At 43.0% G+C, this 12,959-nt stretch overlaps 1 protein-coding gene across 3 annotated transcripts in view; it reads right to left on the bottom strand.

Moving 5' to 3' along the window:
• LOC117585235 (sodium-coupled monocarboxylate transporter 1) overlaps window positions 1–12,462 on the bottom strand; it is a 33,713-nt gene extending 21,251 nt beyond the window's left edge. For all 3 annotated transcript variants that reach the window (XM_034274627.1, XM_034274628.1, XM_034274629.1), the window contains exons 1-2: window positions 12,305–12,462; window positions 10,008–10,078 (exon numbers count right to left, since the gene is read on the bottom strand). The gene's annotated coding sequence lies outside the window, so the exon portion shown is untranslated. The remainder of the gene's footprint in view (window positions 1–10,007; window positions 10,079–12,304) is intronic.
• Window positions 12,463–12,959: the final 497 nt, after the last annotated feature.

Here is a 12,959-nt window from a genome sequence, read left to right as displayed (position 1 = left end):
CTTGAGGTGCTGATGAATCAAAGTCGGATGCTCAAAATGGAGAATGGCAATCTTATCTTGAAAGTGGATTTCCGGTTTAGTTGTTTGCGGCAGCTCAAAAATAAATTCCTGATAAATATATTCTTTCTCTCAGTGTGACAGTGGCAACCCAACCCCGCCCAGCATCAGTGTGCCACGGGACCAGCTTGGAATATTTATCAAATGTGATTAAAAAATTAACACATGATTCGGTTAGCGCTTCAGAACAACAGACACAGAAGCTGAGGCAACGTTCTCCACTTTTCACACCCTCACACCCTCTCCGCTCAGGCTCTGCTCAGCCTCCTCTCTGGCTCCTCTCAGCCTCCTCTCTGGCTCCGCTCTGTTTTTCCACTCGTCAGCTCTTACCTTTAATTAAACGATTTATGCTAATTTTGTGCTACGTAGACCCGTTAATTAAATTCCAGTAAATGGCGGTGGCTGCCAACCGTTGGACCCACTTGATGATTGGATTGGAGGAGAAGCCGCAGTCCCTGCCGCTCTTGTTGTTTGCCACCTAATTGTTGGCAATATTACCATCGATTAGCTGTGCAGCACACTGAATTGAATGAATATTGTTTAGTGCAAATATTTGCAGAATGCACTGCATATTTGTGTATTTAGTTACACTTGAGGCTGGCAAATATTGATGAAGTTATTTGTAGTGAACGTAAATAATGCCTTTAGGTGCAGTCCCGGCAGTCCATTCTGGTACAATAGCACAAATCTCAGATGCATTTGATTGCACATTTTGATTGCTTTCCGTATGAGCCAACAAACTCTAAATTGTGTTCCGAATTATTTACGAAGCGAAATAAAGAGCAGAAAAACAGAATTGGCTGCACAGCTGCGTAAATTAAAGCAATCAAAAATGTCGGCCAAATTAAATATATTTGTTTAGCACACACTTATCATCTGGGCATCTTTTCAATTAGTTTAAACAAACAACTCACCGCAAATAAACAGTCGACAGACCCTGACATTGACAATTGCGATGCTAAAAATACCCAACCCAGACTTCCACCGCCCTTCTGCCTCTATCTATGACGAAAACACAATAAGCAATCAACTATTTACGCTGAGTGGTCCTACTCGTATCTGGCCCACCATCACCTATCAGCCATCACCCTTCAGCCATCATCTGTCATTTGCGTGTTTCCCCGTGTAAAATGTCACACATCAACTATTGTAAATACTCGTAGTGGAAATGCTGGAAATGCGCTGCGTGCTGTAACTAATTGATCAAAGAAAATGTTAAATAATAGCCAGACCCCAAAAGATGCTTTGTATTGTCAGCAACATTGTTATTGTTTTGCCTTTAATGATTGAAGTGATTGCACACGTGACGCTTATTAGTTGGACATATTTTCCTTTATCAAACCAACAAATATAAGCACTTATGTTGAAGAGACATTAGCGGTTCCGGCTATAAATAATTGAAGTGATTGCACACGTGACGAATATTTTTCGGGGATATTTTTCCTTATCAGAAACAAAAATAATCACGCTCGTCTTGAAGAGGCATTAGCGATTTCGACCATACATAAATAATTAAATTTATTGCACACGTGACTAATATTATTCGGCCATCTTTTTCTTTATCAAAAACGAAAATAAAAACACTCATCTTGACGAGACATTAGCGGTTTCAACTATAAATAATTGAATTGATTGCACACGTGACGAATATTAAGTAGACGGCCATTTTTTCCATATTCAAACCCGAAAAGTTCTTATCTTGAACAGACATCAAGCTTTTTCAAAGAACTGTCTTTTATCTACAGATTCGCAACGTACTCGTATGACTAATGGGAAAATTGTTTGTCAAATCTCAGTTTGCTGTTATCTGGAGAATCTAAATAAATTCATTTCATCTAAAATGTCCACTCTGCGGGTCATATAAAATAGCAATTATCTGCATGATCATTCAAAGACCCAGTGGTGACTAATTTTATTTATGTGGCCAAGAAAACCGTGTGCTCTAATCTCATTCAATCCAATTCTTTCTTAATTGAATACTGGAGTGGCTAGATAATAAAATGTGCACACATTGGACACAGCAAACGCAAATACAGATGTTTAATCATCTGAATACTGAACCAGATATAAAAAAAAGCTGTTTGATTCACTTAAAAGGTAAATAGATTCAGACAAAGTGTCAGATATTAAATCATCGACTTATTGTAATTATACAATTATTTACGCCGTGAAATTTTTGCATGATCTGAGTACTTCATTGAACCAGAACTAGAACATTTAATATTTATATTTGAATGAAGGTTCCTCCACTGTGATTCACATTGAGTAGTTGAAATGGCTTTAGAATTACTACTAGAAGATTTCTTCTCCATTTTATGCAGCTTAAATGAATAAAAGGTGTTTAGTTATTCTTTAGCTGTAATTAAACTTTAATGAAATACGATTCAATTGCATTCCTTTTTACGAGCGTGCTGCAGTTTTTCTATGAATTCCACTTGATTCTTTCATATTGTTTTGTTTTTGTTTTTATTTTTATCACCAAATTGAGTTCTCGTGTTCGTGAGCCAGATATGCACTTCTGGCCGACAGGCAAACAAGCAGAGTACAGAGTACAGAGCACACAGCACACACTTGGAACATTCACAGACATCAGGGCAGGACAGCGCTGCCATTGCCATGGCCATTGTCATTGGCATTTCCGCAGCTCAAGTTCTGGCTCTCTGTCCGTACTTCCACGGCTGACCACGAGATCCCGAAACGCAGAAAACAAACCCCCAAGCACTGTCGAGGCTAACGAAGTGCGGCCAGGCCTGTGTGCGTGTGATGCATTTGCTTGATGGGTGATGCCTGATGGCTGATGAGTGGGCGTGCTATGTGGTGCAGAATAGAGTTGAGTGGGGCATTGCACTTGAGTGATTTTTTTATTGTGACACGCGCAGGGTGTACTGCACATTAAATGCTGTTTCCACAACAGCTCTGGCTGCAGGGCCGGCCCGGGCTGAGCCCTGCAACCCACTGACAAGCAATTAAAATGCGTTCCAAATGTGCCCAGAGAACAGCGGGGAAAAAATTGGTAATTGCTGCAGAGTTTAATTGCGACTCAAGCTGGGCACAATCCAATCCCTTCGGGATAGCAGCGTGTCTCACACACTCTCCCCTCATACCCTCTCAAAAAGTTTCAATTTTCCATTCCATGTCTATGAAATTGTATGGGTTTTTCCGTTCATTATTAATTATTTTTAATGACTCCCACAATTGGAGACTGTTTCAATTTAAATTGCTTGGCGTTCTCTCGCTTTTCCTCTTAATGCCGCAAAAATTGAAATGGAAAATGATGCTTTTATTTGCTTAAGCAAATATTGCATGTTAATGTGTGTGTTCAATTGGCTCTTTCCATTCACCAAATCAATAAACAATGCAATCTTGGGTATCTCCAAGATACATGTCTCGTACCACCAGCCACCATCCAGCAGACGCAGATTCAGACGCAAGCGACGGCACAAACGCAGCTGTCTTGATATTTAATTAACAGTCAAGATCATTAAATATTTAGTTCGCAAAAAAAACAATCGATCACGTGATCATTATAGTCAGCGACTGACGCATGAGCGGAAATGTGCTCGTAGGATTGTGGTTCCAATAGACCAGACCACTTGTCATTGTTAGGCATTCAAAGCGGATTACTCTTAGCTGGCTTTAGTGGAGCATAACTGGCATGGATTATGGCCGCATTAAGAATGTAATTAATTTGAGCTCGTTTCAATGCATAGCTACAGTAAAAACGAATAAAAATGCACAGCGACAGCAAAAACCGCATCCAGAATAAAAAAAGAAAAATATAACCACAAAGGCCAAAAGGCATTTCCAACAAAGCATAATATAAATAATTAAATGTATATGCATGTACGAGTATATGCATATATGTATGTATATCTGAAACAATGCCTGCACCACAACGAGAGAAGAAGCTCTGATCCGGGAATAGGGCGTGGCCCTTGCACGCCCGCTCATTATTTATATGCTATATGCACTTTCAGCGCCTACTGCCGGCCACGGCCCCTGCACCGGGCCCGAGATTTATGATCAGACCGGGGCTGGGCTGGGGCCAAGGAGCAGCGGCCAGAGATTGACATAAATAAAATGGGTCTGGAAGGGCTGGGTTGCTTGGATGGCCTGGTTGGCTGTTCGGTCGGTTGCTTGGTCAAGGAGCATGAAAACAATTTCGACTTGGCCTGGCCCTCCAGCCCGCCCGCCAGTCTGCTGCATTTACAACAAAGACAAATGGGAACTCTTTTGCAAGATGAAAGTTTGATACACTTTAAGAGCTATTTAAAGCTGATAAATGTTTGTTTCAAAATAGAAAATATGTATATGTTTTCTTCTATTATATGGGGTGACTCCATCTGATACCAATTTTATTTGATTGTTTTGGAATAGTTTCCCACTCTCCTCATTCTCTACTCAAATATTAAACTTTAAACTTCTGAATTTAGTAAATTATGCTGCAAAAGGAGACCCAAAGGTTGTACCAAAGCTATCGTTATGTCCATTATACTCCGCATTAAAAGGCACATAATAATATTTTCGTTAGCCGTCCAGGTCAGGCTACGACAGGCCACATTGAGGCCAATACAGGCCAGAACAAAATCAAAAAGAGGAAAAGGAACAAGAACAAGAACAAGAATAAAAATGTATCTGTGGCGATTTATGGAGCATGTTTTGGGCTCATGTCGAGAGCACCCATACACATTCCCATTCCCATTCCCATTTACACACATTCAGCAGACCCATGCACCCGGCGGGGCGGGTCTAAGAACGTCCTTCTTGTTGAGTTCATAAATAGCGATGTTGCATGCAACTTGAAGAGCAACTCAGCTTAGCTCAGCTCTGGCTTTGGATTTGGCTTCAGCTTCAGCACTCGAGGCTCTAATTTTTATGAGGATGTTGCGTGCAGAAGAAGGCAGGGCCATGTACATGCAGCATACTTCAAGGCGTTTCCTAGAGCTGCTCTTGCTGCTGTTTTTGTTGTTGTTGTTTGTACAGTTGTTGTTGCTGTTGTGCCCCCTTCCTGTTGTAGCTGCTGGCACCGTAATGTCGTGACGTCAGTCGCACAGGGAGCAGATCCGAGCAAGTACCCGACTTGAGTGAACTTTTTGCATTCGGTGTGTGTGTATGTGTGTTCCTGTGATTTAATGCAAACATAGGCAAAATTTAAATTGCTTTATCATGAAGAGAGAGCACGAGCACACACACACACACACACACACTGGGTGTTCTATGACATATAAATTCCACATTCGCCGCGTATGCCAGAAAACCAGCGAACAATAAAAATTATGCCACCCTTAATGGGACCGGCGCTGTCGCGGTCGCTAAAAATGGAACAAATTGAAAACAGCATTCGACTTGTAGTTAAGTATTTCTGGGGGATTCGTGTTGCATGTGGCAAGCAATTCGATCAGTTGCCAGCGGCAGAGCAGCAATCATGGACCCAGTCAAATAGAGCACAGCAAATGTATGTCTGATAACCAGAGGAGGTTCTTGGGGAAGTTCCTGGGACCAGCAAACTTTGCCACAAAACTATCAGCAACACTGCCACTTCGTAAGTGTTGTTGTTGTTGTTGGTAAAGTGCAGCTGAAGAAGGGGAGAGCTGAGCTGAGCTGCTGAAAAGGAAGCTCGAATGTCGGGCAGGATTGTGTTCCAAGGGAGTGGCTGGGGCTACCCGTTTGATTTGGCGTGGCCCATCCAGGGCAAGACTGCTTGCTTGGTTAGATGTCTGCTTGGCGTGTTGGCCAGAACCCAGTACAGAAAGGGGAAAGCCACAAAAAACTGTTGTTGCTGGCTTCCGTTTGAAGCACTATCCCCACTAGCCCCATCCAACTATCATTGATTACTTTGTTATGGATTTTCCCTCGTATTTCTTATGCGTTGCTCTGGGGTTCTGTATGTGCCATCCTCTGATTGTGGCAATCAGAGCTAACGAAATGGTGCCAAAAGTTTGTGCAATTTTATATTCAATATGCACACTCGGCCTTGCAAAGGATCCGGATTCAGCTCGGCCATCCATCATGAGTATCAATCACCAAATCAATCTACAAATGGAATGGCAATGCAACTAGCTCGAATCGACTGACTAGCAATTAAAATGCAAACAGTGCCACACTTTATGATTAGAGAGCAAGATCGCCACGATTTCATGCACGTATGTACATAGAGACCTCTGCGTTTCGACTCGGAATAATCGCAGCTGGAGCGCATTAGCCGGCAAAAATATTCACAAAGCGTCGCCATGCCAACAACAATTAGGCAGAAGTTGAAATACGAGAAGCGGTTCCAACAGCCACGACTTTCTGGCTGTCTGCGACTCTGACTCTGGTCGTTAATAGTGTGGAAGATGGCCTGGTCTGTAGTGGGAATTGGGCTTGCACTTAAGCAGAACCAGACTGGATCTCAACTTTGGCCAAATGGGATTGAAATGACAAGCCAGGGAATGGGGAGGGATTTGGGTTTGGTTGCTCACTCGCGCATTCACACAACTGGAATGGAATGGAATGGAATGAAATGGAATGGAATGGGTTGTGTGCGATGCCCAGCTGGATGCCGCCAATTGGCCTGTTGTTGTCACATTTATCACGGCTGTCTGGATGGCTGGCTGGCTGTTCGGTTTGGTTTGGTTCGGATTGGGGGAATGACTTGCTGCAGAACTTGCTGCAGGTCAAGTTACAGAGCTGGGAGTGGAGCTGGGAGTGAGTCTTTTTAAAATCGCGTTTCGAGACATTCTCACAGATTGTTGCAGCCAGACAAATGAAATGGATCAGGTAAGAAGTTGCACTCGCCTTCGAGGACGTCCTTTGTCCCGTCTGTCGAGTGCCGAGAGCCGTGTGCCGGTTCAATGCGCCTTCCCTTTTCCATTTCTCCGGAACGGTAGGAGGAAGCCCATGCAAAATATATATTTTTTTTATTGAATTTCATTGATAAATGCCTCATGCAACATGCAAGCTGCTGTTCCTGCTCCTGCTGCTGCTGCTGTTGCTGCTGCTCGTTTCGTTGTTTGTTCGATGGCAATTCGATTGTGATTCGATTGCATGCCTGGCAGTAAGTACGGCTGTGCCGCTATTTGTGTGCTCCTTTTAATCGACTTAAAACCAATTTGGGTCATATGCAATCATCAGTTGGGCAGGCGGCAGTCAGCCCAAAGGTAACCGAACTCTTGACAAGTCATTCAACTTTTGTGAAATGTCTGCGAATTTCTGCCATCGATTTGTATTGATTATCCAAAACTGGGTAGCATTGAGCATCGGTCGTGGAGACTTTCGCGCGCTCGGAACAAGTTTTTGCATTTTTATAACACCTCTTATGGCTTACGGCTTTTCGGCCAAATTCAATTTAAAAATAGTAAACCCGCATCACATGATGCCAATTAATCAGCTCCGGCATCAGCAGACCCAGCCCCAGCTCCAGAAGTTACGACTCATTTTAAGCAGAGGCCATGATATAATTATTAAATAAAGCTGCCCCACTCGCACTGACAGTCAGCCATCGCAGCCGCCAGCAGAGCAAACAAATCCCTCGTCTCGAATGAGTCACATTTTTGGGGCTTAAGTGTGCTCAAGTGTTTGCCTACTGCACTTTTGCACCGAGCAAACAGATGATCGTCCATATCCAGGCCGCTGGCAAGGTGTCAATGTCAGCTGTACTCAAAGTAAATATTGTTCTGCAAACCTTAATACAATACCAACTGAAGATCTCGGATTGTTCTTGATCTGCTAGTCAGTTTTGGGAATGCTTTTGGCAGTGTCTGCAGAGAACCTGTTGATTCTTGCTGTTGTGTGGTAACTAAAAACTTATGCCCCAATGGTCGGCCGAGTCGCATGACTCTGAAGAAAAGTCACATGACTTGCCACGCAAATGGAAATGCTATTTTCAGACTGGAAATTATTCGAATAGATTGTGCGACTGAAGTGAGTGCAGTGCAGTGGTAACCGGTATCCGTTCAGTCACGTGGTGGAGCAATCGGCTTGTTTTTGCTTTCCTAGCGGATAACAGCTTTTAGGATTTGGTTGGACTTTGGATGGGAAGTGTTTCTTCGCACGGACACACAGATACATTTACCCTCCTTAGTTTAGTGTACTTAAAAAATATATCCTAAGGAAATCTTAAAGATTAAAGGGGAAACACTTTAAATGCCGAGGAGTTGGCTGCTCTTTAGCGTGTGCGAAATAGTTGAATAATTCTTGAACAATTTCAAATTAGCGCCACTCCCCTTGTACTGTCACGCGATGTGGTGGCACGAGCTTGAATCTGCTCCTATTGTTGTCTTGATAATCGTCTACTTTGTAAAATTATTCTATTCGGAAACATGACTGTTCTGCACAATTGCTGACAGATCGAAGAGCTGAGTTGGGACGTGGATGCCGCAGAGCGACTTTCATTCATTGCTTGCCGGATGTCAACAGGAATGTTTCAATAAAAAAATATTAATAAAAAATGCGTGTATCAGCATTAAATAGCCATCAACAAGGCTCTCGGCCAGATAAAATATTCATGAATAACGAGTGTGTGCATAGAGGATTTGACTTCATTATTTGTCATGCCATGCGGTCGCAGGTTGTGGTCGGTTTGGTTACCACTTTGCGTGGTATATTGTTGGTTGGTCTGTCAGATTGGGGCGAAAATGTTAATGCCAGTTTGACAATGTGTCAGATGCGGGTTCATGTATAATTAGTCAATGTTTGTCACAAATTCTGACATGTGAGCTTTTCAATCGATGGGAAGGGAGCAACTAAAAATAAAAACCAATTTCGGTTCCAATACCAATTTCACTTCGAACTCGGACACTAGCTTGACAGTTGTCGATGTTGTTGCCGTTGCCGTTGCTGCTGCAGTGGTGGGAGTTGCACAAGAAATATCGTTGCATACTTCACCCCACCATTGCGCGAATATTTATCAAGTTACCCTAGTCTCTAGTCTCTCTCTCTCTCTCTGTATTGCCTTTTCCGTATCTTTCTATGGGTCTACGGCGCCTTTGGTAGTGCATAGAAAGCAGCACCAGAAAGAGAGAATTGAGGAAGATAAAAAAATAAGAAGCCGGGGATTACGTTTATGGGATACCTGCCAAAGTAGAACAAATTGCAAAAGTCCGAAGATTTTTAGCTAACGTAATATTTTTTCATTTATATTTTGAAGGATAGGAAAAGGTACGTTTAAATATATATTTTCTTATATCTTAAGATCCGAAGATAAAGAATTTTCTGCAGCAAAGAATAAGAACTACTGGCGAGTGCATTGTATACCCTCGAGATACTCGAGCGTGTACTGGGTATGCAAAAACATAGTTAAAATGTAGATTTATGCAAATGGGACGCATAGCTCTCTCGCTCGCTAGCTCGCATCCTGTCGCATCTCGCATTCCCTGTATGCCAATGTGTTAGTAACCCGCCAGGCGTTTGTTGGTTCGTTCTTCTCCTCCGATGCTCCTCATGGCTTCGCCATCCTCCCCCATCGGCCTTCTACCCCTTTCCTTTTTTTTTTACAGACTGTCAGTTCAGTTTGCTTGCCAGTTTGCTGCCCGTTGTCTGTCTGTTTGTCTGTCTGTCCGTCTGGGTATTGAGTGTATTGCATTTAATATTTATTTGCTTTTATTTTTCCTTTTTTCCTCTGCCGCGCACATTTTTCTTTTCCATGAGGATAGCGAGAGATAGAGAGAGGGACTAAGAGAGATAGAGAGATCTGCGCTGCCGTCAGGTGGAAGAGGAAAATTAAAAATGCAATTGCGATTAAAATTGCATGACAAACGCGTCGGCAAAAAGTGTTGCCAAAGGGGGTTTGCATGTTTAGCACCCACCCACACCCATAAACCCATCCAACCGCTTCCCCATCACCATTAGATGTCTCATGACTGATAAATAGTTGTATCCACAATAGGAGATGGCCACCCTGTTGCCCCGGAATAGTGATTCACTCCACCTGTTTCACAGCATTTTTATGCGAAGCTCCAATTAGCACTTACCTTCAATCAATCTCCAATGGGAAAGTGTCACTAGGGTGGATTAGCGTGAATTCCGTTACGTCTCGTTGTAGCTTCATGGATAAGCGGTGGAGGAAAAAAAAAGAAGTTTGATCGTTTGATTAGCACACCGAAACAAATATTTTTAGCTCTTTGTGCAGGCCAAAAATATCCATACTCTGCAGGTTTCTCCCAGCCGGAATAATCATCCATAAACGTATTATACGCATGATCATTTCAGCAATTTTACAGTTTAATTTATTTATTTAAGTATGCATGCTTGTGCTTATCTGTTTTGTTTCTTCGCTGGCTATCTGCCAGTTTTCTCTTTCAGAGCATTTAATTCTTGTGGCATTGGCCCCCACACGCGACTATGTGGTCCCCAGACCGCATCGGCATTCCCACCCCCCGTTCGCCTTTGTCGAAATGCATTCAGCGATAAACAAAGTCGCCAAAGAGAACAAGGAACAATGACTGCAGGAATACATATCTACATATGTTAGTTGTATAAGAAATGACAGTGAAATAGACAAGTGCATATCGAGGGGAAACTTGAAGAACGGAACTGCACAAGGAACTACAGATGCGACTTGTGCGACCCCCCAGCATCCAAAAACTTGTTCTCCTTGCGGACTCATGTTTAGCTAAGGGTCCAAAGGGCGTGTAGTCTGTCTTTTATTTCTGGGTACAGAGATAATTATAGAACATAATAAAAATCGGTTCCTCCCCCCCTTAGCACGGGCAGTTAAAATTAGAAACTGAATACCAGGGGATCACGTGACTACCGAATGATTTGAGTATTTGACCGGCTACACACACGGTTCACTTTTTATTTATTTTACTTTTTGTTTTGATTCCGGTTTACGCTTTCTGTTTTTTTAATATATTTTTTTTGTGTTTTTCAGCTGTTGCTTTTTACTACGTACGTACGTTTTTTTTTTTTTGCTTTTGTTTTGTGTGTGTGGTTTTGTTTTTTTTTTGTTTGGTGGTATTCGTCACTCTTTCGCGCACTTGTCTGTCCCGTGGCTGAGGCGCGTCTGAATGTCAAATGATTTGCTTTCCGAATGCTTATGCTTTATTTATAACGGCACTAATTAATCTTCACTCTTTCTGCTGCTGGGCTGAAAATGAAAATACTGGCGATGTCGATTCCGATGCTGATGCGATTGTGTGGGGGGGGTTAGCATCAGATAAAGAGAGAGAGAGAGAGAGAGAGAGAAGAGGCGACTATGAGCAACTAAAATAATTTGCGGAAGCTGTGACACAGCACTGGGGGCCAGGTAACCAGCCGTAATTGCTGCCGGCTAGGGCCGATACCACTCTCTCCCTCAGCCACTGCCACAGCCCATTGTTATTTGTTAATAATTTTCCACATGTGTATTGTATCTACATTATTTTGTTGTACACATCAGGCTAAAACAGATGTGCAGGCACGAACAGAGCAAAGCGTATGGCACCTGAATGGCAGAGCAATGTAAAGACCGGAAAAACTTGGGCAGATCTGGGCAGCGATTATGAGGGATTTACATACAGGTATGCATATCCAGAGCCAATCTATATTTAATTGTTGAGCGTGAGCCTTTTGGAAACCTGTTCTCTGTTTCTTTTTCGGTAAACTATTTACGAACCGTGCTTTATGTGACATATTTGAAAAGTTTGACTACAAGTCGCTTGGAATAAATATTTTTGGAAACTCGTTTGCATTGCTAATGAGGCCCAGAAAGAATTTATAGCTGGCCATGTGAAAAGTTCGTAAACATTTAGCATTTTTAATTAATTTATCAAAATCAGAGAATGACAAAAAAAAAAACTACCAGCAACAACAGATCGAAACTGTCGATTTTTTTTTCTTGGACTCCATTACAAATAGACGGTGGAACGGGTGGGGAGTTTTTGGAAAATTTCCACCAAATTTTGTGAGTACGGTCGCACAATTTTACGAAACCAAATTTTCCACATTTGTAATGGGTGCGGGTGGGGCGCACGCGACCTTCGTTATCAGTAATTTCTGTCACGTCCGCCCGAGTGACCCAAGAATACCTTGTGAAGGGCCCCCAAAGGGGTTATGTAAATTGCTCAATACGATTGAACTTTCAGGCGGATAGATCGCGTGATTACAAAGCTCTGATAATGCCGAAGTTGTTCAATCGTTTTGCGGTTTATCACCCACTTTATTTGCGTTCTTTTTTGTTATATTTCGTCTTTTGTTGTTGTTGCGGAATTATGGGGATAATAATGTATTTTATGGCACGCTAATGGCGTTTGACTCGAGATGAAAAGCAAATAATAACTTCAATTACATTTCGTGTGTGATTTGGTTGTACTTTGGGTCTGCTTCCGTTTGCTCAGTTTTTCGTTAAGGATTTTTGGTGGATTGAAATTTTCACTCTTGCGCGGATCGATTGGGGAACTGCGTCTTGTGTCTGCGAGCGCCACGACGGGTTTGTTTTCATCGCCAGCTGCGGCTGCCTCTTGGGCGGCATATATACGTACATGTACGTACACATGTATGTATGCAAGTTTCTGTTTGGCCCGATCTTGTTCGCCGCAGCCGCTGCGTCTACGTCTACGTCTACCTCGGGGAAGGTTCGTGTGCCGCCGACGCTGACGGAGACCGAGACTGAGGTTGTGACTGAGACTGAGACGTGGACGTAGCCGCTGGCAGCTCAGTCGAAGTCCCCATCACAGAGTCGGGCATCGGAACCGGGCATCGCATCTCATCGCATCGCACCGCGTTGATTGTACAATAAATGAGCGGAGCGCACATCTCTTGGCCCGCAAAGGCAAATATCGTATTATAGGTTTGTTTACGCACTTCGGCTTCGGCCACACAGAGCCGGTTTCTTGATTTTTGGGCCTACATACTTACAGCCTCACAGATCCGATGCGATCCGATCCACTGGCCGCCAGCCGTTGATTCTGCCCCAGAGTGCATTTGCCCCCAGCTCTCGCAGC

Source organism: Drosophila guanche, unplaced genomic scaffold (assembly GCF_900245975.1).
Source record: "Drosophila guanche unplaced genomic scaffold, DGUA_6, whole genome shotgun sequence".
In the NCBI taxonomy this organism is placed as follows: domain Eukaryota; kingdom Metazoa; phylum Arthropoda; class Insecta; order Diptera; family Drosophilidae; genus Drosophila; species Drosophila guanche.
Note: the sequence above shows the minus strand (reverse complement) of the source record. Positions and strands in the feature narration are given on the sequence as shown.